Here is a 26,021-nt window from a genome sequence, read left to right on the forward strand (position 1 = left end):
ATTTTAATGAAGGAGAAAGTTAATCAAAATGAATAAAATACGAGTATATCTGCAAGTAAGAAAGTGCAGATTATCCCGCACACAATGAAGCCTCTGAGAAAGAGGGGTTTCTGTAGAGAATGCGAGTAATGAATAACAAAAGTTTCACTTGCTTGTATAATAAGTAAATTACAGAATGTTGGTTTGCTTGTATAATGAAGGCTACTAGATGCTCATCAGCTCTTTTCAAGTTTCTAATATTCTCATTTAAGATAATCTCACAATCCTTTGACAAAAAACGAAACAAACTAACAACTTCACTTAAGTTTCCATTATATTGAACACGATATTCATTAATTTTCATTTCTAATTTCATTATGGATATTGTTCCGTTAAGTTTTCATACTTGTGTTAAGAAGACATTTGTTTTCCCAAACTTGCCGTCAGTCTCAGAAAATGCTTCTAGCAGGAACGTCTTTGTCCCAACTTTGTCCCGTCAGTCGTGAATGGAGCGTTTTAGAAGAATAATTACTTGTCGAGGAGGACTAGAAGAAAGTCGTGTGTCGCATCTTGCATACTTTAGTGGAAGGACTCTAACTGTTGCCAACACCAATATTCTCTTCGTATGGGGACAAATGGATCATTGTTAGACGATCAGTTGTAACATTCTGGCCATTAAGAATGATGGCGTTTGAAATATTTTTCTGAAAATATTTAAAAAATGAGGTCATGGACGTATTCATTCATTTAGAATGAGGGAAGTAGGTTGAAGTGTCATGCTTTTTCCAGTATTCAGTTTCACATGTTCAGTACCAACCTACGGTGAATTTTAGAATTTATACTAATTTTCTTATTTTCGAATTCTTCCAAAATACCTTGCACTAAACTAGGAAAATATCTGTTGCCTCTTAAATTTCCAAAACTTGAATATTTTCATTTATGCACAAAAATACGCGTATCATAATTAACTAGGTCATGAGGCAGGTTTTGCACACTACGGAGATGTGGTTTACCTCTAAACGAAATGCCAGTATCGAAACTATTTTCCCAGTACAACAGAGAGAATAAAATCCGCAGGCGAGCGTCGCCCTGTAGTATTTGTATTTGTAAATTAGTGACCAAAAGTTAAGCATAATCACTAAACGAGGCCATACCGCCTGATAGGAATGTCAGACGGATTGCTGAACAAACGGAAGCTGACTCACACACCATATGTCACACAACTTATCCAAAAACATAGTGTCAGAAAGGTTCTGATAGTTAAGGTACACCTTTGACAACAACTAACAGTTCTTGGCAATGTCTTCCACAAAATAATATGCTGTTAATTGGGTGTATGGTTACCCCTAACGGGCACGCATGCTTCGCAGCGATATGGCAAGTTCTCTATCAAATGGTCCAAGAGCTCTTGTGGCAGTCGATCCCATTCCTCCGAAAGGGCAATGTGAAGGTCTTGGAGGGTCCTTGATGGAGGCTCACGGAATGAAATTCGCCTCCCCAATGCATCCCAGGCATGTTCTATAGGATTCAGATCCCGAGACCTCACTGCCCAGTCCATGCGATGAACGTCTTCCCCAGCCAGAAATTCATCCACCGGAGCAGCACGATGCGGTCGGGTGTAATCGTCCGTTAAGAGGAAGTCTGGATCAATCGCACCTCAGAAGAGTCGAACATGTGGTCTCAGTACCACATCCCTGTATCTCTGAGCGTATCTCGGACCAATCACGAAGATGTGCAGGTCCGTACGGCCATTCAACATGATACCACCCCACACCATGACGCCACCACCACCACACTGGTCCCATTCCACGATGTTACTGTGGTTGTATCGGCTACCCGGTTCTCTCTGGATTAATGTGCGTCGTGTTTGCCCTGTTACAGTGTGCACAGTGTAGCCTCGTGGTGAATGTGACAACATAATGGCACAACGACGCCATTTGGACCCCGTTTTGCAGGGTAGAATACTTGGACACTAGTGTATTTTGTATTACAAGTTACTTTACGTCGCACCGACACAGATAGGTCTTATCGCTACAATGGGATAGGAAAGGGCCGGAAGTAGGAAGGAATCGGCGGTGGCTTTAATTAATGTACAGCCCCAGAATTTGCCTGGTGTGAAGGAGGGAAACCATACAAGAACATCTTCAGGGCTGCCGTCCGTGGGGTTTAAACCCACTTTCTCCCGAATGCAAGCTCACAGTTGCGCGCCCCTAACCGCACAACCAACTCGCTAGAATTTCCTACAAGTTTCAACGTAGTTGAAACTTCCATCAGAGCGGCGAAACACTGGAAAATGGTACCCTTCCTGATGATGATACTCCGTGAAGCTGCTATATGTAAATAACTATAAACTCACTCGAAGTGTGTATTTTCTATTCTGTTACCATACTCATGTCTAAACTTGCCTGAGGTTGAATGGAATGGAGCTGCAAGTAAAGCCCATGAACAGAAACTGGCAAATAAGTTAATTTGGGAGGGAGGATTTACACAAGTAGTACAAGAACCGACTCGTCTCAATAACTTACTAGATGTATCCTTGGATAAACCATGGGAAATTGTTGATAAAACTGAGGTAATTGAAGGAATAGGTGACCATAAGGCTGTAATAATGGATGTAGGACTGGTACCAAAAAGGCTTAATAAGAGGGTCACACAAGGCAAGAAATTGTACAGAAAAACTAAAGTTGATGAATTTGGGACTTACCTTAAATCACAATTCAGTTGTTGGATAAGTAAAGGGAGTAATGTGGATACACTTTGGGCTAAATTCAAAGGAATCGTTTGGGAAGGAGAGAAGAGATTTGTACCAGTTAAGAAGGGTAAAATGACCTCAGACCCTGTTTATTATACAAGGGAAATAAGAAAATTAAAAAGAAAATGTAGAATAGTAAACAGGAAAATCAAAGAAGGTAGGGAGAGTAGAGAAAGTATAAAACAGCTAATGAGGGAACTGAATAGAGTGAAAAAGGAAGCAAAAGAGAATTATATGAATGGCATTCTTCAAGAGCGTAATGACCACAAAGGGAAATGGAAAAAGCTGTATTCATATATCAGGAATCAAAAAGGAAAAGGAATCCAAATTCCTACAATGGTGGGAGAAGGGGGTGAACACTATTTAACAGATACTGAGAAAGCAAACCTTTTAGTAGGGAATTTAGAGATTCAGTAGATGATTATCAGGAGTTGGAAACCGAAACAGAAGTTACAGAGGGACAGACACAGAGGGAAACAAGAAGCTTCTCGTTCACAAATGAAGATATTTTCAGAGAAATCCAACTGCTTCAGCAAGGAAAAGCAGCAGGAAGTGATCAAATTACTGGGAAGGTGATAAAGACAATGGAGTGGTACATAGTGCCTTATTTAAGATTTCTCTTTGACTATGTCATAAATAATAGTGTAATACCAAAGGAATTGAAGGAATCTATAATAATACCAATTTATAAAGGAAAGGGTGATAAAAGGAAACCAGAGAACCACAGACCAATCAGCCTGACCAGTACAGTTTGTAAAATACTGGAGAGTTTGATATCAAAGTACAGTACATCAGAGGGATATGTGATGATAAAAATTGGTTCATGAGGAGCCAGTATGGATTTAGAAAGAAATTTTCTTGTGTGGCACAACTGGTGGGATTTCAGCAGGACATATCAGATCAGTTAGATTCAGGAGGCCAGTTAGATTGCATAGCCATAGATCTTTCCAAAGCCTTTGATAGAGTGGAACATGGAATATTATTAAAGAAATTGGAGGGAATAGGATTGGACGTAAGGGTTACACGTTGGGTAAAAACATTTCTAAATTCAAGGGTTCAGAAAGTCAAAGTAGGAATTAACGTATCGCAGGAAGAGAAAGTTTGGAAGGGAATTGCACAGGGTAGTATAATCGGTCCGTTACTTTTCTTAATATACGTAAATGATTTAGGGAACAATGTGACATCAAAAATAAGATTGTATGCAGATGATATAATTGTTTATAGGGAAATAAACAATATTGAGGATTGTTCAGAATTACAAAGGGACCTTGAGAGTATCCAACAATGGGTTCAAGAGAATAATATGAAGGTTAATGGAGGCAAATCAACTGCTACAACATTTACAAACAGGAGTTTTAAAACTGAATTTGAATATACTTTGGATGGGGTAGTTATCCCAAAAGGTGGCAAGTGCAAATACTTAGGTGTAAGATTTGAAAGTAATTTGCACTGGAAGGGTCATGTGGATGACATTGTTGGGAAAGCATACAGATCGTTACATGTCATAATGAGGCTACTTAACGGATGCAACAAAGAATTAAAAGAGAAAAGTTACTTAAGTATGGTTCGTCCATTATTGGAATATGCAAACAGTGTTTGGGATCCTCACCAAGAATACCTAATAAAAGAAATAGATAGTGTGCAGAGGAAAGCAGCAATATTTGTAACAGGGGATTTCAGGAGAAAGAGTAGTGTGTCAGAAATGTTAAAGAAACTAGGGTGGGAACTTTAAGTAAGAGAAGGGAGAAAACTAGACTTATAGGTTTATATAGAGCCTATACAGGAGAAGCAGCATGGGGAGAAATCCGTGAGAGGCTTCAGTTGGAAAATAATTATATCGGCAGGACTGACCACAAATATAAAGTTAGAAGGAATTTTAGCAGAAGCGATTGGGGTAAATTTTCATTCATTGGGAAGGGTGTGAAGGAGTGGAACAGTTTACCAGGGGTAGTGTTTGATCCTTTTCCAAAATATGTACAGATATTCAAGAAGAGAATAAACAGCAACAGAGAAAATAAATGAAATGTTAGAGGGTATTCGACCAGTGCAGGTTAATGTAAATAAAAATGTGTGTGAATAAATTAATTCCATCCCCTGGTCTAAGGAGTTTAAACAGCCAAAGTAGGGGACTGCCTGTAGGGGTGAAGTACAGTGGGGACTTCGAGGGCCCTGGGACCGCTACGGTAGCTGTGAAGGCCCTTCAGGAACTCTGAAAAGTGGTGGTAAAAGGGGCTCTGGTTAAGACGCAGCAGGTCGTTATGCTACTTAGGTTCCAGAATGGGTAAAGAAAAGAAAAAAGTAAATAAATGCAATGTAAATTTTAATCTTATACCAGTTATACAGTATCATTTGAAGTAATTCCACATACTGTATATCAGATATTTGTAAGTAGTACAGGAGATATAAGTAGAATTTTGTAAACAATGTAAATTTATTAAGGATGAGCTGTGTGTTTAATAGAAAAAATTGTTAGCGTAAATTATATAATATTGTATTATAGGAAAATGTTATTCTCTTGTTAATTTAATATTTAGTGCTTGACAATAATGTATTTTAGTGTACCATTTGCCACCGAGGTAAACACCTCATTTGCAAATATAGAGATTTTGATTTTTTGATTTTGATGTCGTGTGGGTCAGAATTTGGTGAATACAGAATCAAATCCCAAGAGAACAAGATTATTTACTTCCAATTTTCTCTCAGTATTTAGTAGAATTTCATGGTCTAACCCAACTAACTTAACTGTGTTTTGTTCTTTTGCATGGTTTCTTCATCCCTATGTTAACATAAAGACATACATCATCTCTATGTTAAATTTTACTTAAAAATTGTTATTCATTTGACAATTGTGTTACAAGTCCCACATTTCACGAACGCATTCCAAACCTTTATTATGCAAAAATAGTAGAGATAAATAATACGTTGCTGTCAGATTTCTTTTCGCGTTTAACATTGACCATCTCTTATTTCTTTACATAAGGTGATCAGAACGGTTAATTGTAATGGCATTTTGACACACGTTGTTGAGTTTATTTTAGGTTATGGCTAGCAGGTACCGCAAAGATGTAAACATGAACAGTGAGAGACAACGAACCTGTAATCACAATGAATCCTACAACCTGTTTTCCAGTCATTGACCGGGTCACGGATGGAATAAATGAAGCCCCATGTTGCGGCGAGGATGGTAATTGTGCCGGCTGCCGAGAACTGTCGCACTCTTCTGGGACAATGATTAATGATTGACGGATGAAATGAAATGATAATGGAGAGTGTTGCTGGAATGAAAGATAACAGGGAAAACCGGAGTTCCCGGAGAAAAACCTGTCCCGCCTCCGCTTTGTCCAGCACAAATCTCATATGGAGTGACCGGGAGTTGAACCACGGAACCCAGCTGCTGCCTGAGCCACGGAGGCTTCTCTGTAATCACAATGAATATGGTAATTGTCTTTTATGTATTTAAATAGATAGTATACCAGTGTGCTAGAAAATTAAATAACGGACGGTTATGTCACACTATTCAGTATAATTTTATGCGAGTGCAATCTATGAATCCAATAACACTAGGAAATGTGATAATTCACAAACGTCGGAATGACTTCGAGCATTCTGCTACTGTGGGGAAATTAATTTAATGCATTACGTTGGTATAATGATAGAAGAAACACACATTTTCTAAACGCTGTTGCTTTGCACATGAACACTGTTGCCTACAATTAACTAGAATGATTCTGATGCGTGATACCTAAGAGCTATAAACAACTGCTGCATTAGAGACACTAGTAAGTTTCTATCTCTGGGTAGCACTAACTTATCTTCAATTTCTTCTAGTATATTTCTAAATAGTGGCTGCCTGGCCGAGGAGTTAAAGGCGTGCTCGGTTCGCCCGGAAGGACGTGGGTTCGAATCCCCTTCAGGAAGTCTTAAAATTTAAGAAACGAGATTTCCACTTCCGGAGGTGTATATGGCCCTGAGGTTCACTCAGCCTACACCAAAAATGAGTACCAGGTTAATTCCTGGGGGCAAAGGCGGCCAGGCGTAGAGCTAACCACTCTACCTCACCACGTGCCGCGGTTAACAATGGTGGAAGCCTTTACCTTCCACTCCTCCAAGGGCCTTCATGGCCTGTATGGAGGTGTCTTTGTCTTTGTCTTTATATTTCTCAGTATGGCTCTGGAAATTCGATAACTTAGCAGAACACTTCCTTCTATCAACTGTAAGAAGTCGTTTCACCTTTGCACGGGTCGTTCAGTGCTTTCTTCGGTCTGCACATAAACTTCATAAGAAAAGTTTTATATACACCCCTTATAAATGCTTCCATTTTGAAATTTTAGCAGCAGTAAAGTGGTTATAAAACGGGGTTGGTGCCATGTTAATTTAACACAAGTACTAATAATTTGTTAATGTCAACAATTCTTGATCAGAGGGCCATTCTGCTAAATTGTGTGTTCCGTCAACTTAACAGGAGTGCGAACACTTAATGTCAGTTGAAGAAACCATGATTTGGCACCCTCTGAGCGATATAACTCTTTACATCGTTTTACACTGAATCTGCGAATAGACTGTATTTGGGTGTTCGTCTCAGTTTTTTACAGTTTTCAGCATTATTTATGTGAATAGTTATTAATTATAGTCCTTGAAAAGGCAGATTTATTTAGTGTAGTTTGGCTATGATAATAATTGACAAGGTTTAATAAATACAATTTAATATACTGCACGACCCGCTGCAAAGAAATAACCTCAAATGGCGTGATTTTGAGACGATTTCATACTTTAGTTCGATGTATTTTTGAACAGAGGTGTGAAAGTTTTTAGAATTAATGGCATTTCCTTTTTAAATCAGAGTTTATTTAAAGTGTTATATTTCACGTGATATTTATTGTTGAGGTGCTATGTCTAAAATACTTTTCACTTATTTCGTCAGTGGCTCCATTAATACTATATAGGCTACTATAACATAATTACATTGTCTCATTGAGTCCATTGTCATGTGAATACTTTAGCTTCTTTTATGCTACAAATTTCTGATCAGAAATAATTCACAAAATGGGATCATTTGAAGTGCTGTATTTACATTTGGGACTTCCTGTGAACTACTGTATTACATATTTTCTTAGCTTTAATGGAGTATTTTTGCTATTATTGACCTGATTAGAAGAAATTACATTTGTAAGGAAGTGGTATTGATGATGATGATCTAGCTATGAATCTACTGTTAGAATTTTATTTTCATTCCTTTCACTGAACTCTCTTGACAAGATTTCGACTTCAAGACTGCTGAAGATAGTGCTAGAATACAGGTAATTGTGGCGGTGAATAACCAGACAAATTACTGCTGGCCACTGGTAGACAGCATGGTGGGTCTTACGGATGAGAAGGATGTATGTCACACTTGGTTTCCTAGCAAGTAGCCAGCAGCTTCGGGCTGATGAGGTTCTTTAACAGTTCAAGGGTGATAGAGGTGACGGTAAGAAATCCAGTGCTGCAGATGGCCCAGGAATGACGAAGGATGAACTGATGCATGCTCTAGATTTAATTCCTAATAATCGTGGTGTGGGTTACTGTTGTTGAGTCCTAGTTCGTGAACCATACGCAATGGTTGAGTGCCCTTGTATGTGGTCCTGATAGTCGGGATACCAGTTGCTATGGAATAGAAGTGTGCATCTCGGACGTATTCTGAGTAATGGACCTCCTTGTGCTCAGGTGGCAAAGACAATACGATCTACCGGTGGTCCCTAAACTGTTAGAGAAAAGATTCATACTGGGACTATGCGCAAGTAGGGTAGTATCCCGTTTCACAGAAGTTCCCGAGGTTAGAACGTTTTAAGTAAGTCTCGGATCTATAGGATTAACGGAATCTCAGTTCCATTTGACAGGCGAGGGACTCCTTGGAAACAACTCGGCGAACGAAGCTGAATTTAATAAGGAGCTATCAAAATATAATTGGGGCTTATGGAAGAAATAAAGTAGGATTGGCTGTGTCAGGAAAGAGGATGCGTCTGGAAGTTTTGGGAATTAATGATATTCAGGTAAGTGAGATAACGAGGAATCAGTAGGAGATTAAAAGTTGTTCTTAACAGGTGTTAACAATGGAAGGGCAGAGTGTGGTGCAGGACTGCTCATCAGGAGTATTATTTCACGCAACATAGTTTATGTTAATCAAGTAAATGATGTGTGTAAATTAAGAAGTCGCTGAAGCTGAGAATTTACCATGTAAAGGTGCTGACGAGAATGAAGTTAACAGTTTTAACGCATCGTAGTCAGGCTCATCAACAAGTATAGAATAGTGATAATGGGCGATTTCAACGCGAGAGTTGGAAATATAGGTGAAGAATGTGTGAAGGTGATGGGTAAATGTGGGGAAGATGCGGAGGTTAATAGGAATGGGAAAAATTTACTGGGCTTCTGTGGTAGTGTGAGATTAGTAGTTATGAATACATTTATCAAGCATAAGGCTATTCACGGCCACACATGGGACGGTTGTAGCACCAGATCTAAAATAGACAACCGGCTTTGATTTCAGGAAATTTGTTAGGAGTGTGCTGGTATTTTGAGTATTTTTCGACCATTGTCTAATCTGTAGTCAACGAACTATCTCCAGGCCTAGTAATCAGATAGTGAACTCTCTCTGCAGACGGATACAGGTATGAAATCACCAGAATGTGGAAATTAGACAGAAGTACAAGGATACGATTAGTGAAAAGTTCCGAATAACAGAGAGTAAGCGGGTTCAGGATATGGAATGTTTGACATACAGGGATGCTGTAGTAGAAACAGCAAGAAAATGCCTTCGAAAAACTGGGTGTAAATATGGGAAAAAGCGAAAACCTTGGTGAAATGTACACTTAAAAACGCATATCAGAAATGGCTCCAAACAAGGACTGATCCAGACAGGGAACTGTACGTAGATGAAATAAACATAGCGAAACAAGTTATTGCTGCAACCAAGAAGAATTCGCGGGAAGATATAGAATATAACATGAAAAGGCTTGGTCAAGAGGCAGGGAAATCTTTCTAGACAGCAATAAAGAATCTTAGAGAGGGAAGGAAAATGGAAAGGAATAGTTTTGGGGAAATAAATTGAACTTATATTATGTTCTGGGAAATCACTGGACAGGTGGAAGGAATAGTTTGAAAATCCTCTCAACGTAAAAGAAAATATTTATGTTGAAGTCGCAAACAACCGAGCTCATGTGGAGGAGGTGATGATGTCAGTGAAATTACGCTTGAGGAAGTGAAAATGGTAGTAAATGTACTACTTTGCTGTAAAGAAGCAGAAATACATGAAATGAGACCTGAAACGGTGATATACAAGTATATTGGCAAGGCAGGGCTGAAATGAATTCATACAGTAATAATAATAGCATGGAATGTTTGTAAGATACCTTCTGATTGGACGCAGGCAGTAGTTGCACCTATCTATAAGCAAGGGAACAGGAAGGATTACAACTATCTAGGTATTTCATTGATCAGTATCAGGCTAGGTGTTCGCTAGCATTTTGGAAGGGGGGGGGGTGCGATTTGTGTTTGAGAGTAAATTATATGAAAACCAGTGTGGTAATAGACCACAGAAGGGTTGTCAGGATAAGATTTTCAGCTTGTGCTAGGTGATTGGGAAATGCTATTAGAGGAATGGGAATTGTGTTTATGTTTCGTAAATCTAGAGAAGGCATATGACAAAATATCGAGGGAAAAAAAGTTCGCCGTACCGGGGGATTATGTGATTAAGGGTAGATTATTAAAATTAATCAAAAGCATTTATTTTGACAATTCGGCTGCAGTGAGGATGGATGGTAAAGTGAGTCCTTGGTGCAAGGGAATTACAGGAGTTAGACAACGCTGTTACCTTTCACCTTTGTTGTTCAGAGTTTACTATGGTCGTCTACTGAAAGGTAAAACGTGGCGGGGAGGAATTCAGTTAGATGGTAGTGTAGTCAGCATTTTGGCCTCTGGCGACGACTAGGTCTTCATTGCAGACTATTCTGAAAGTCAACAATCCAATATCTTTGAACTTGAAAATTGGTACAATGTTGTTGCTATGGGCTTTACGTCGCACCGACACAGATAGGTCTTATGGCGACGATGGGATAGGAAAGGCCTAGGAGTTGGAAGGAAGCGGCCGTGGCCTTAATTAAGGTACAGCCCCAGCATTTGCCTGGTGTGAAAATGGGAAACCACGGAAAACCATTTTCAGGGCTGCCGATAGTGGGATTCGAACCTACTATCTCCCGGATGCAAGCTGACAGCCGCGCGCCTCTACGCGCACGGCCAACTCGCCCGGTATTGGTACAATGAGTATGATACGAGAATTAGCCTTTCCGAGACTAAAGTGATGTCAGTAGGGATGAAACCTAGGAAATAGTGATGGGACAATCAATTTATTTTACTGAATCGATTCATTTGATTCCGTTCACGTTACTGAATCGATACAGCGATCCGATTCACGGCACATTAGTCACCGCTCTTACTGCATGTGTGTAGTATGTGCTGTTAAGACAGCAGCAACAGCATTCAGTGGTCGCAGCTGCCATCTGGTCTTCATACTATGAACTCCTTTCTTAGAAAAAAAAATGCTAGTCACTCTAATACATCGAACGTTTCCGGCGACGCAGGGTGGGAAAGGTTAGGATTAGGAAGCTAGCAGCCATGGCCTGAATTAAGGTACAGTCCCAGCATTTCCTGGTGTGAAAATGGGGAAACTACGGAAAACCATCTTAACGGCTGCCGGCAGTGGGATTCGAACCCACCATCCCCCGAATGCAAGCGCATAGCTACGTGATACTAACCGCACGACAACTCGCTCCGTCATTTTTGAAAATATGTATTTTTCTATCACCTGAGGATTTTTTTTAAAAATCGTCATATTTTGTACAGGTTAGCCGAGATGTACAGTAGCCCGCTGGTTTTTTGATTCAACATACTGTTGGTTAAGTTATTGCGTCTGTACACAAATGATTGAAGTCTTGTGCAATGACGTGACATATGAACTGAGAGAATACTGAGCCGTTCTTCCCAATATAAAACAGGTACTTTTGAGTGGTCATGAGCATGACACATAGTCATAGGGCAGGCTAGAGTCGAGTTTAATTGTCAAATGTCAACTAAGTTATAATACTAAGATTCATTAAACTAATAAATAGTATAACCTAATAGCCTACCTACTTACTAGCTACTTCAGAATTATGTTCTGACTACCTTTTTAACACTGCAAATAAATCCATCTATTATTTAAACCTCCCTGTAAGAAGAGGACAGTGAATGCAAATAGGTATTATTTTCAAATGAGCTGAGCTCGAGAGTGCATTATAGCATACGATTATTTCAGTGTACCATGGCTCACTGTATGACTCGCTGCAGCGGAAGCTCGGCTCTCCGCCAGTGTCCAGTGAGCCGATAAGGAGCCGTGTGTATCTTGTGTCTCACTGAGCTGCGCTCGTTCACGATTCTTTCGATGTGCCATGATTCACTGTCTCGCTGCAGTGGAAGCTCGGCTCCCCGTCAACGTCCAGTGAGTGCGCCACTCAGCACTGTCCGCTGGGAGTAAGCTGAATCGTGTGACGTGAGCTCGGCGTTCCTGTGAATCGATTCACTCGGACACTTGAATGAATCGATACACTGCTTCGAATCATGCATTCAGTAGCCAACAATACTAGGAAAACATAATGTTAGATTGGGAATCCAACAATGGAAGAGGTTGATAATTTCATGTATGTAAGGTGTGTATTCTCCCAGAATGGTAGTGTAGTAAGTGAGATTGAATCTAGGTGCAGCAAATCTAATGCAGTGAGTTCGCAGTTGCGGTCAACAGTATTATGGAAGAGAACAGTCTCTCTTTAGGGCTTGTGACATTACCAGCGTTTCATCCCGTAGGAGCTTATTTTTTATGGAACAGAGAAGTTAGCCCCGAACGAAACTTTCTTTATACCGGTCTGTTGCATACCCACTTTGCTGTACGGGAGTGGTAGCTGGGTGAACTCAGGGTATCTTATTCATAAGTTAGATGTAAGGGACATGAATGTAACGAGAATGATCGCTGATACACGTAGGTGGGAGGAACGGTAGTAGGTTAGTGGAAATGAGGAAATAAAGGCTAAATTAGGAATGAATTCGATTTCTGAAGCTTTTCGCATAAAGCAGATTGAGTGATGGGGTCATTTGAGGAGAATGGACGAGGATAGATACCTAATAAAATAATGCACTCGTTCATGGAAGGTAAGAGATGTAGAGGTTGGCCAATGCGACGGTCGTTATACTCTGTTTCTAATGGTGTAAATATAAGATATATGTAACTAAACGAGGCCAAGGAGCAAGTTACAAATAGAGGACTGTGGTGGCGTTTTCTAAATTCACAGAGGCTTGCAGACTGAACGCCGAAAGGCATAAAAATCTATATTGAAGATATATCTACGTATGTGTGTATTAAAGAACTAAGACCTAGTCAGATCCCAGACAAAGATTTAATACCCATAACCGAAGGCAATAAATAATAATAATATTGATCAGAAAACCAAGCTCTTTAAAACAATATAAAATACATGGGAAATGCCAGGTGACTGGCTGTAATCAACTGTCATTTCCAAACTGAAGGAATCGCACCCGAGAAAATGTTGTGATTACCACTTAGTGAGTCTAATGAGCCACATGCTGAACACATTTCTGCGTATTATACATGCACATATAAGATCAAAGCGCGATGTGGACATGGACGACAATCAAATGATGTCCAGAAATGGCTTTGGTACCCGAGAGGCATTGTTTAGTGTCACTGCTCTTCTTAAAAGATTCCGAGAACAACGGAAAGCTACGTTTGCGTGTTTCATTTATTAAGGGAAGGCATTCTATAGAGTGAAAAACCAAAGAAAAAATGTTTAAGTTCCCCCAGAAGAAACTGTTAGACGTAAAGCATATCCGCATTGGAAAAATCTTTACTGGAACCAGTGAACCAAAGTCCAGACTGGACGGAGAATAATTTCATAGGTTTGTATCAAAATAGGAGTACCCCAGTGTTGCATCCTTTCACGGCTTGTATTCAACCCCCTGCCGATCACATCTTCAGAGAAGTCTGCATGATAATGAGCGAGGTGTGTGTGTGTGTAAATGGTGCCGGTATAAACAATATTAGATATGCAGTTGACATCCTATGAGTATGTAACAACACTGAAGGTCTTTAAGATCTGCTCAATATAATTATTCAAAGTGGATTAAGATATGGTCTAAATATAAATACCATCAAATATCCCTGAAAAGATCCGATATTGTATTCGTATTTCTAGATCAACTTTCCAAACGATGAGGTCATTCCTTTGTGATGATAATGGAAAATTTCAAATTCGAAATGAGGTTATATAGAAGAATGCTCAGGATACCCTGGACAGATTTCATAACAAAAAATGTAGTGCTGAGTAGAGCCAGAGGAGAGTGGGAGCTATCAAACATCATCAGTGTCAGGAAAGCTGGTTATTTAGGCCATGTTCTACGAAGTAGAAAGAACAGGCTGCTATACCTGATAAACCAAGGCAAGATATAAGGTAAGCGTGGAGATGGTAGACCAATGATGTCATGGCTCCAAAACATCAAGGACCTGTATCATAAACAATCAACACCACTTCAGATTAGACAAAGGACGGGGTACTGTCTCCAGGGTGATCACGAACGCCTAGGGGACTGGATGTGGCACTTGAAGAATAAGAAAATTACTTTCGCATAGCAGACACTGCACATCTATACCGGGAGATCTTTCCAGAATACGATCTCAGTTTATACCACACTTCCTGTACCACCCAGATTGAAAACTTCTCCTCTGTCACCTTGTCAGAATAATTTTTACATAAATTAATCAAGGTAATGGAGCAACGATAACATAATTGACGTCGTTTAGTTATTAACACGATAATAGACGTGTAATTAAGTAGCTCTCTCCCTAATGACACTCTGACGTGGCTTCCATTGATTTGAAGGAAATACGTAAAGTAACAAAGTCTTTGGGTCCTATCACTGATGGTTTATCAGCTAATCACACGAATGATTGAATACATTTTGACAGTGCCTTACAGATAGCAATTATACATTATTAGAACTTGGTGGTATTTTGTAGTGAATGTAGCAAAAAGTACGATTGTTTCTTTTCTCGAATTAATTTTGTAGAGTCCGCGATGTTCCATCTTTTCCGCACCCTCTAACACTCCGGAATTTTTCACAAGGTTTATACAAAGTTCGCATTTTACTTACATTATATCTTATACGCATATCAGACATTTTGTATTCGATAGGAAGCTCATTTTGTTCTGATGTAGGGTATGGAAATCAACCGTATGCATAAATTCAGTTAATAATTATTGAACCTTAATGTGAAGTTTGTTGTGCTTTCGTCTGTATTAAACCTAGTCAGTCACTTGGCCATTCTGTAGTACACATGTTCATATACATACTGTCTAATAAACTCCGTTGTTGTGGGATATATGGTAGTACGTATACTTGTAACTAATTTCGCTAAGATTGGACAGTTCTCTCGGAAGTCAGTTTGTACGTTATTATACTTTATTCCGCATACAACATTTCCAGGAAGATTTACATCTAGAATACCTGCTTTCCGGGATCAAGATTTGAACCTCGGATGTAAGAGAAGTGCGAATTTCCAAATCTATTGTTCATTGCTTGGTAACGAGCTCCGCTATATGCTTGAGTGAAGTTTTTCATACTTGTCATACGCGGAAAAGTGACGATTAAGTATTTTAAACCTAAAATGAAACTCCTTGTTACACACACCTCAGCAAAAGCGAGTCGACTGCGTCGTACGAGCCACACGTAACCATAAACTTGCATTTAGGAGATGAAAACCCCATCATCGGCAGCCCTGAATATTTCTTTCCGTGATAAGACCATCCCCATAAGACCTATCTGTGTCGATGCGACGTAAAGCCGATAGCAAACAAAATATGCAATGTGTTAAACGTCAGTAAAATTTCCACGTTAAAACGGGATGAAAGAAGTTTGAAGCGTACCTACACTGCAGTTACACTCCGAATGTGTATTAAATATTGACAATATAATGAGGCTTAAGAGCTCATCTGAGCTCCGTAAGGACGCACGCATTACTAAAGCATTATAATCACCAGTGAGATGAGCTCATCACAAGTTTGAATATTTTAGCAATATGTTCATTAGAGAACTTGTTTTATTTCATGTGCCTTTCGTTAAGAATGTGAACTTGCTTTTGAATTTATTCACCTTTTGCCATGCTAACGTACACATATGAAACTCGAAGTATATAAAACAAATAAAGCAATATCTATGGTATAGGAAAGGGCTAGGACTGTGAAGGAAGCGGCCGAGGCCTTCATTAAGGTACAGAACCAGAATTTGCCTGGTGTGAAAATGTGAAAACCACGGAAAACCATATTCAGTGCTGCCGACAGTGGGATTCGAACCCTCTATCTCCCGAATACTGGATAATGGCCGCGCTTAAGCGACTGCAGCTGTCGATCTCAGTCATTGCATATTTACGACAATTGCAAATACCTCCACCAAATGGTCATATAAGATGACGACGATGACATCGTCAGCACCGTATAACGAATGGAAGACTTCCTACCGTTCAGGAGAGCTAGACACTGTTTCAGAGTGATATTACTGCTGAGAGAAACTCATTTGCTATTATACATTTCCTAATATTTCTCACAGTGAGTTAACACTTCACAAGTCCGACTCGTTGGCTGAACGGTCAGCGTACTGGCCTTCGGTTCAGGGGATCCCGGGTTCGATTCCCGGCTGGGTCGGGCATTTTAACCTTAATTGGTTAATTCCAATGGCGCGGGGGCTGGGTGGATGTGTTGTCTTCATCATCATTTCATCCTCATCACGACGCGCAGGTCGCCTACAGGAGTCAATTAGAAAGACCTGCACCTGGCGAGCCGAACCCGTCTTGGGATATCCCGGCACTAAAAGCCATACGACATTTCATTTCAACAGTTTAGAATTCTCTGGACTACCGTGGGTCTACGATATGGAGAAGAATATCTTTAATAACCATTTGAAAATAAACAAATTAAGTACATAAATAAATGAATAAATAGAAATAAGTAATGAAATAAATGTACGAAATAACATATGTACAAACTACGTACACAGAAATGTAGTCAAGTGCACACCACACCAAATGTCTGGAAATCAGGCAAAATCAGACTTTAACGTAGACAACATTCTATATATTTTTCGATCTAATGTTTACAGAAGAAGAAGAATGCACCGTTTCTAAGTGTATGCCGACTAATAAAATGCCTCCAGCATTTTACTTTTCTTCTAGGGATACGTGCAGGCTGTTTACATTTATACACCGATAGAGAGAATGAATGAACGATGAGAAATAACCTATACACGTATAACTTGCACAGTATTATTTAAGTAATTTTAAACCAGGTAAATATTGTAAATATCTTAAGATAGGTCTAGGGAATAATTTTATGTGTACATTGGGCTCACACTTATCTCTAGACCTTCCATATTCCTGTTCAGAATTGTCGTAAATAAATAATACTAACATGCGATTCAGCTGACCACTCCACCTCATAATGTTCCCACTGAAGGTCGGAAAACAATAACGAGGATGATTAATGTGATATAAGACGCATTCATCGTTGTTTATTAGCCCTTTCATACCTGAAATTTTCCCAATGATGGAATGTTTAAATTTTTGTAATTAATAACAATAATTTCGTGTGGCTATTTCTAGCCGGGTACAGCCCTTGTAAGCAGACCATCCGATGAGGTTGTGCAGCATCTGCCATGTGTAGGTAACTGCGTGTTGTTGTGGTGGAGGATAGTGTTATGTGTTGTGTCTGAGTTGCAGGGATGTTGGGGACAGCACAAATACCCATTCCCCAAGCCAAGGGAATTAACCATTTAAGGTTAAAATCTCTGACCTGGCCGGTAATCGAACCCGTGACGCCCTGAACCAAAGGCCAGCACGCTAACCATTTAGCCATGGAGCCGGACATTTGTGAGATTTAATCTCCCATAAACACAGAGTATGAGAACCATCCACTTTGAAACTACTTAATCTAAATACCAGAGCCATTTATGATGTGTCCATATTCACGTACTAGTTGCACTAAAAGCATCCATTAGTATGTTTGCCTAGTTGTACTCTCCATTAAAACAATAAATCCCCATCACCACCACCTCCACCACATCCTAAAATACGTATTTACTAATTTTAAACATCCATTAACTGTGCATTGTATCAATCTAAATTTACAGTTTATCCGTGATGATTATCCATTCTTTAAGACTAAATAACATGTATTTACTATTTTTAAGGAGGAAGCAATGTTTGTTTCGGAATCCACTGTATGTATATTACACTGACTCTTTACACTCTGGGGAACACAAATTAAAAACACTTACAAAAATATGACATACCTGTAATAAACACAATCATATACAGCGAATGACATGTTCCCTTCTACAAGAACATCCTCAGATTCCAGATTCTATCAAACCACTTTTAACCTCATGTATTTATGTGCAATAATGTTTAGATTGAGTAAATTTGATGATGGTGAATTTGTGATGTTATGAACAATTAAGACAAAACTATGAATGCAGAAGTCCTCAAATGTTATCTTTTACCGATGAGAAAGTTGTCTGTACTTATCTAAATCCGCCAACAGTCGTTACCTCTAGCGACTACCTTTGGACTGAAGCTAGTTTCCTTGTTCCGGTCGTGGCTTGCTATGTATAGGTCAGAGGAAAAGGCGATAGGCAATAACTCTGTTCAGTCGAGAGCAGAATGGAAGTGTTGCTTGGTTATATAACGTTAGTCTTAATGTGTACTAGCGAGTAATTTCATGTCAATGATTAAGAATAAAAATGCGGAAATTAATTTTTGATTAACTTGTAGGGCACTATTTCGTTGGAAAATAAAAAAATAGTAATAAATAATGACCTACTGTATGTCTCGAATGGTGAGAAAGCTACCTAAATTCAAATAATATAGAACTGATAAAAATAATCTTACCCACATTACAGGCGGTTAGCGTCGGAGTAGTCTCACGTGGGATTCATGAAACGCTTAAAAATGGTGTGAAAAGGCGAAAAAAATTGCTTTCATAAATTGTTCAGCAAGTCAGGCAGATTACGTAGCCAAAATGACTAAAATGTTAAATCATTAACATTGAAAAATCAATTACATTTCATAAAAGATGTCTAGAATTAAAGCTCATTTCCAAATACATATCGATGAAACTAAACCCAGAACAATATCCGCTAAAATATCAACATCTAACTATTCTCTTATATAAAGAAACAAGAAATTACCAAAAACATTTGAGTATTCATTAAGAAATAAGGAAATTTTGGCACTCTACTCAATGGACATCCTACACTAATTTGTTTACAGGATTTCATTAAAAGAACCTGCAATAAAATGTTCATGTACAACAGAATTAATAACGTAAGCAATACATAATATTAGCAAACTCTGGAATTTGGACCCTAGAGTAATTAACCTTTACAATTAAGGAAATAAATCTAGAAAAGCGTTTCAAGTTCCGCTTCTATGAATTGCATACCTAAATGAACGTAAGAAAATTAATCACTGACGTAGAAATTGCTTACGAAAGCATACTCTTTCCCACAAAAAGAAATAATAAACAACGTAGCCACCAACGAAACCGTAAAAATAATTAGATATGAAAAAATACGTTAAAAACAAATTTCACAACTCACTACTCTGTATTAAAACAGTTATGTAAAAAGTAAAGAAACGAGAGCCAAATCGTCACAAAAGAAGGCAGAGGAAACATAAATGTCATAATAGAAGAAATGACGAGTACACAGATAAACAAAATAATTCATTAACAACAATGGCATACATGAGATTCAGTATGACGCAAGAAATGTATTTCGAAACGAGATAAAACAAGCGATCAAGAAAACAGACTTTATTCTCACAAATTAAGTAATATTCTGGACAAAATTCTGAACGGAACAACTCAATCAAAGAGCACATGCCGATTTAAAACACAGTAGAACTAACCAAAAAACTAAATACGCTAAAGATAACCGAGAGCATTAGAATGCTACCTCTTAACATAACCATCCTGCACAGTAACGTACCAATAGAAGAATGAATTGAAATTATGGGAAACTATCTAAAAGACAAAAATTCACTACCTTTTACAATAAACAAACAAAATATTTAAACCAAAATAGTTTTACATTCAACGACAAACTCTATTGTCCATGGACTCACCTTCATCAGGCATAATTCCGAACATTTTCGTAAATAACATTGAGAAAAAATTCATAATCAACAAGAATTCTAAAGGAATCTTACACTATGGAATATATATAGATGACAGAATATATTTATATAATAATGACGTCACAAACGCACAACATGTATTAAACATACAGCTTTCTTCACCCAAGTCAATCAAATTCACAATACAACCCGATACTAACAAGAAAATCATGCGTTTAGAAATTACGATAAGTAGGAATAATAGTCAACCTGTCATAGAAAATATTTAGAAAACCCACTCAAATATAAAATACAATAAACAACGCATTCAACCACCCATATGCACACAAATTAGCGGATTGGATGAACACAGCAATATCCATTCCAATGAACACAATCGATTTCAATAACAAAATACAGACAATAAAACAAATCGCGAAAGAAACAACTACTACCCTGACACAGTGGGTCGATTATTATTAAATAAACAACGCTATTTGATTTACGTCGCACCGACACAGATAGGTCTTTTGGTGGCGATGGGGTAGGAAAGGCCTAGGAATGGGAAGGAATCGGCCGTGGTCTTAATGAAGGTACAGCCCCGTCATTTGCCTGGTGTGAAAATGGGAAACCACGGAAAACCATTTTCAGGGCTGCCAACAGTGGGGTTCCAACCCACTATCTCCCGATCACTAGATACTGTTCGCACTTAAGCGACTGCAGCTAAAATCAGAGAAACCGCACTTGAAAAAGAAAAATACGTTGTCCTCAAATACATGAACACGTACACGTATAAAATAGCTAATAATTTAGAAAAATCAAGGTCTATATGTAGCCTTTGAAAGGAACAACATCTGGCAAAGGCATATCAGCAAATGCAACCTGAACAAACGGTAACCTTTCTCCAGATGAGGAGTTGAGAAACTCTAATATCAAGAGTCAAACTGCAACGCCACATACATAGGCTACACAAAAATAATTTCCACACCAGGTACAAAGAACTAGGAAATGCGCTTAGATAGAAATGGCATACAGCCTTAGGATAGCACGTATATGACAACTCACACAATTTCTCAGATATAATGACAATTATAAAAAATTTACACGTTCGAAATAATAGCAAATTATTAACGCTAGTTTACTTTTATCTGTATTAAATTATTTTAATTTAGGCAGCGTTCTCACCTAAAAAGAGTTATTGCCTACTGCCTTTCGGGCACGCCCCTACATAGCAAACGTCGACCGGAGCAAGGGAAATGGCTTCAGTACAAATGTAGTCGCTGAAGGTAATGGACAGTTAGCAGATTAAGGTAACTACAAAAAACGTTGTCAAAATTACACAGGTGACAGTGGAGAACTTCTGCATTCATCATTTTACCTCACTTGTTCGTAACATCTCCAATTCACAATCTATGACAAGTTACACATTGTAAACAGCATTGTACATAATATTTATACGCGTGGTTAAAAGTGATTTGATAAAATCTGGTAATGTTCTTGTGGAGCGAGACGTGACATTCTTAGAAGGGAACTATCAATAAGATCACATTGAAACCGAAAATGAGGTTTCGATGAAAGGATGAGACGACCATAAGAAAGCAATGTACAAAACTTTAGCTGCCATTTCGAGCTGTAAGATCCTGAAATCGACACGGAAATGTATAATAAAATTACACGCGTTAGGACGCTATATAGATAGACGTGGACAGCCCTGGTGACCTACTGAAGTGAGTGCGTTACCTTGAGCTTTCTGTGCGAGGCAGATAACACATTTTCCCTTGAGAGAGCAGTCATGAATCTGGGTAAAATTCTAGAGTATGCATTACGTTATTTGCGTGAAAAGGGTTTCTCTTCTTCTCGCGAATTACTTCGGAAGAATGGGAGATGGGTCGACATGTGATCGAAGTAATTGAAAATCATCTTTTGGGTGCCATCATTGTCCCGAAGCATGGAGTAGTGTCTGCGTTTGCATAAATTGTCGTACGGTGACGACACACTGACAACTGTACACGTGGAAGAACTACGTCAGTAAGTCCCGTTGAACACAGGAAATTGATATAAAAATATAAAGCGAGAAGTTTGAAGCAGAATGTTTGCGATAACGACCTGCGACTGTGGGCCTTGTACATTTCAAGACAGATTTCAATAGGACCAATTAATACCAGCGTATGTACTGGTTAGTTGATTCGCTTCAAATCAGAAGGTGTTTTTTTTTTTTGCAAGTTGCTTTACGTCACACCGACACAGATAGGTCTTATTGCGACGATGGGACAGGAAAGGGCTAGGAATGGGAAGGAAGCGGCCGTAGCTTTTTGCCTGGTGTGAAAATGGGAAACCACGGAAAACCATCTTCAGGGCTGCCGACAGTGGGGTTCGCACCCACTATCTCCCGAACACTGATACTGACCGCACTTCAGCGACTGCAGCTATCGAGCTCGGTCAAATCAGAAGTAGAAAAATCACGAAATCGTTGGTTTCTATATGACCTTATTAGTTTTTTAGTGTTTTTTTACTCGTATGTTTTATAATTAGTGTTTCAGCATACTGAATAGATTTTATGTTGTGTTTACTCAGATAATCGCAGGCGTAAGGATCGAATTGCTTCTTGTAATTATATTATTTCAAGCTGTTGCTCATTTACGCTTCTATTTCCATCACGGCCTGATATACGTCACTATGATATAAATGTCTGAAGCAGAGAAGACAAAACTATGCACATTATATTTGAAAGCTGTAAACTGCGGTGAAGCATAGGAAAATATTTCTAAAAGATGTGTACGTGAAAATAGACTGGGTACAAATGTTAAAATAATATTTGACAACCTAACCACTATTGGGATTATCAGTGAAACCTCAGTGGCCACTCGATGTACCTGGGATATATACATAAATCCCCTTTCTACAAGAAACAAACATTTGCTTGAACTACGCATAGCTCACCTGTTTTCTCTGAATATACTCTGAAAGGAATTCTGCACATGTTGCGTGTTGCGTGATATTAATACAATAGTGGCCCATGTCATACGCTGGATATAATGAATGATACGATGTGTGATGTGCAAATGAGTGTAATCTCACATCAAACATTGTTCTATTTCACGCCTATGGAAGTTAACATTATCGGAATATTTCCCGACGCACGTAGCACGTAGCACGCTATCACTTCTTCAAGAGTATTTTTCAGGCTGTGTTGGTAGCTGACCGCACAGAACAGCCAAAATTAACAGAGTACCGGCACGTATCTGCTATCAGCGCACTGCGTTGCTGTGTACAGCAAAGTACCTCACACGTATATAATGGATGCTCGCTTATGCAGTCTGCTGATAACAATTGGCAGCTCAGTGTAAACGCTGTATTTACTTGATTAATTGAATCTAAGTGGTAGTAGGGATAGCATACGACATCAACCTGCTCCAAATATATAATGGAATTTCAAACATTGTGAAGACATTAAAGGAGGGAATTCATTAACATTATTAATATACAAGGAAAAGTTATATCGTAAAACAATAAATCACCAAATTACTTCTGTTTTGCAATTTTAGTCTTCGAGAGCATTGTTATGCCGACAAGTCAGTGCCATGAGTGAGATTATTCTTATATGTTGTTGAAGGCAAATGCTTTATTGTTAGTGGGTGCTTACAGAGCGAAAAAATAATAAATCTGGAAAGGTAGCACTGTATTGACGTATAATTTAGTATCGATTTACAAATTGGAGAACACTCTAAGCATGTGTTGGTGAATTTATTTGAATCAGGATTCTAATCTTAATTTTGTATTGTTCTATAAAAAAATGAACACCCATGTTTAAGTGACCAACACTCAACGATGGTCGTTAGGAAATAGTCTTTCGAATCTCAGGACGACTTAGAATCACTCGTTATTCACGGATCACGACGTAGAATTTGGCTGCAGGAATCCATAACGTAGTCCGAAGATTAACGACAACGAAGAAGAAGAGGAATAAGGAGAAGAAGAAAAGTCACTTCATTAGCTGCAAGCTATGGGTTATGGAGACGTTAATTTCACTCAATGAAACACAAGACGAAATGACCAAAGGCTTTAATGAATGAACACTTTACGTATGTATGTATGTATGTATGCATGCATGCATGCATGCTTCACATGGCAATTATAAATTAAATTCTCATTCTTCCATTACTCAACAATTGTCTAGTGGTCTACACTGATGCAAAAGTAGAACTCCCTAACAAATCATAATGCACGTAAAATGTCTATGTGAGATTTGTCTGTAACTTAAATCACCATGTATATTGGGTATACTGCACTGAAGCCATGATCTCCATTCCCCAGTGTACTTATGTGAACGACCTCTTAGCTATTATGAACAGCATGAGAAGAGCACCAGAGGGCAAAACATGACATCGTTCACTGTCTTAAACACAAATTTCCTGAACCAAATATGTAATTTGCAACCATTATTTCACTGTTACGGCTTGTTGCCAGAGGAATCACCTTTCACAGGAGGCCAGTGGGTTACTAAACCGTGCTAAAATATCTCAGAGAGAACAGTTCGAATGTCTGCAGCAGGTCTTCCTCTTTTTGGTCTTCCGCTCATCTCTCGTGGTCTACTACTACTACTACTACTACTGGAGTCGGCACTTCATATTAATTTGGCTAAGTTCGGATACCCTTCCTGATATCAACACCATATACACCATGTACTCATTATTGCCTGTTTTTTGGTGGTCCATACTGTGATGCGCTGATATAATATTTATGAAGGGTGTATGAAGACGAACACACACTCCCAGTCCCCCCCGCCATAGAATTATCTTTACATAGTTAAAATAACGACCCAGCCAGGAATCAAACCCGGGGCCTTCTGAACCGAAGACCAGTACAATGACCATTCAGCAATGGTTCTTGCCTTAATAATAATAATAATAATAAAAATAATTATGCTTGGAAAGTAACACATGGAGTTTTATTTTGATCGTTTGTTAGATGGCACACCTCCCCTCTGAACTTGTAACCTTGCCGCGATGGGGAGGCTTGCGCGTTCCAGTGAAGCAGATAGCCGAGCCGTAGGTGCAACCATATTGGACGAGTATCTATCGAGAGACCAGACTAACGAATGGTTCATTGAAAGTGAGTAGCAGCCTTTCGGAAGCTGCAGGGGTGGCAGTCTGAGTGATTAACTGATACAGGCCTAACCTCGTAATACTATGTAAAATGGGATAGCTATGTTGATATTTCTGCACGGCTAAAAGCAACGGGAAACTACAGCCATAACTAACGTTCGAGGACATGCAGCTCTGAGCGCAAGCTACTACGGCTAGCATAGTGGACGGATTATTGTTGTCAAACTAAACAGCAACTCAATGCTCACCACAAAAGTGCAGATCTGTATGCCTACTAGTTCAGCGGATGATGGCATCGAAAGAATATATGAAGTGACAGAAGATTTAATATAATATCTGAAAGGAAAAGAGATTCTAAGTATGATGGGAGACAGGGATACAGTTGTAGGCCAAGGAATAGAAGGTAATGTCACAGGAGAATACGGACTCGGTCAAAGAATTTAAAGAGAAAGCCGGCTGGCTGAATTCTGCACAGATCATAATTTGGTCCCTCCTAATATTTGTTTCAAACACCACAAGGGACGGCTGTATACGTGGACAAGACCTGGAGACACTGTGAGGTATCAAATAGACTTCGCTTGGCCCCGCGGTGTAAAGATAGTGTACCTGCCTCTTACTCGGAGGTCCTGTGTTCGATTCCCGGACAGATCAGGGAATTTTACCTGGATCTGGCGCTGGTTCGAGGTCCACTCAACCTACGTGATTACAATTGAGGAGCTATCTGACGGTGAGTTTGCGTCCCCGGTTTAGAAAGCCAAGAATAACAGCCTAGAGGATTCGTCCTACTGACCACACGACACCTCATGATCTGCAGATTTTCGGCCTGAGCAGTGGTTGCTTGGGAGGCCATAGGTTTTGGTTTGGTTTTATGATTAGCCATACATTCAGAAACCAGGTGATGGATTACAAGACCGTACAAGCAGCAGACGGGGATTCGAATCACATG

The sequence above is a fragment of the Anabrus simplex genome, chromosome 2 (assembly GCF_040414725.1).
Source record: "Anabrus simplex isolate iqAnaSimp1 chromosome 2, ASM4041472v1, whole genome shotgun sequence".
NCBI classification, from domain to species: domain Eukaryota; kingdom Metazoa; phylum Arthropoda; class Insecta; order Orthoptera; family Tettigoniidae; genus Anabrus; species Anabrus simplex.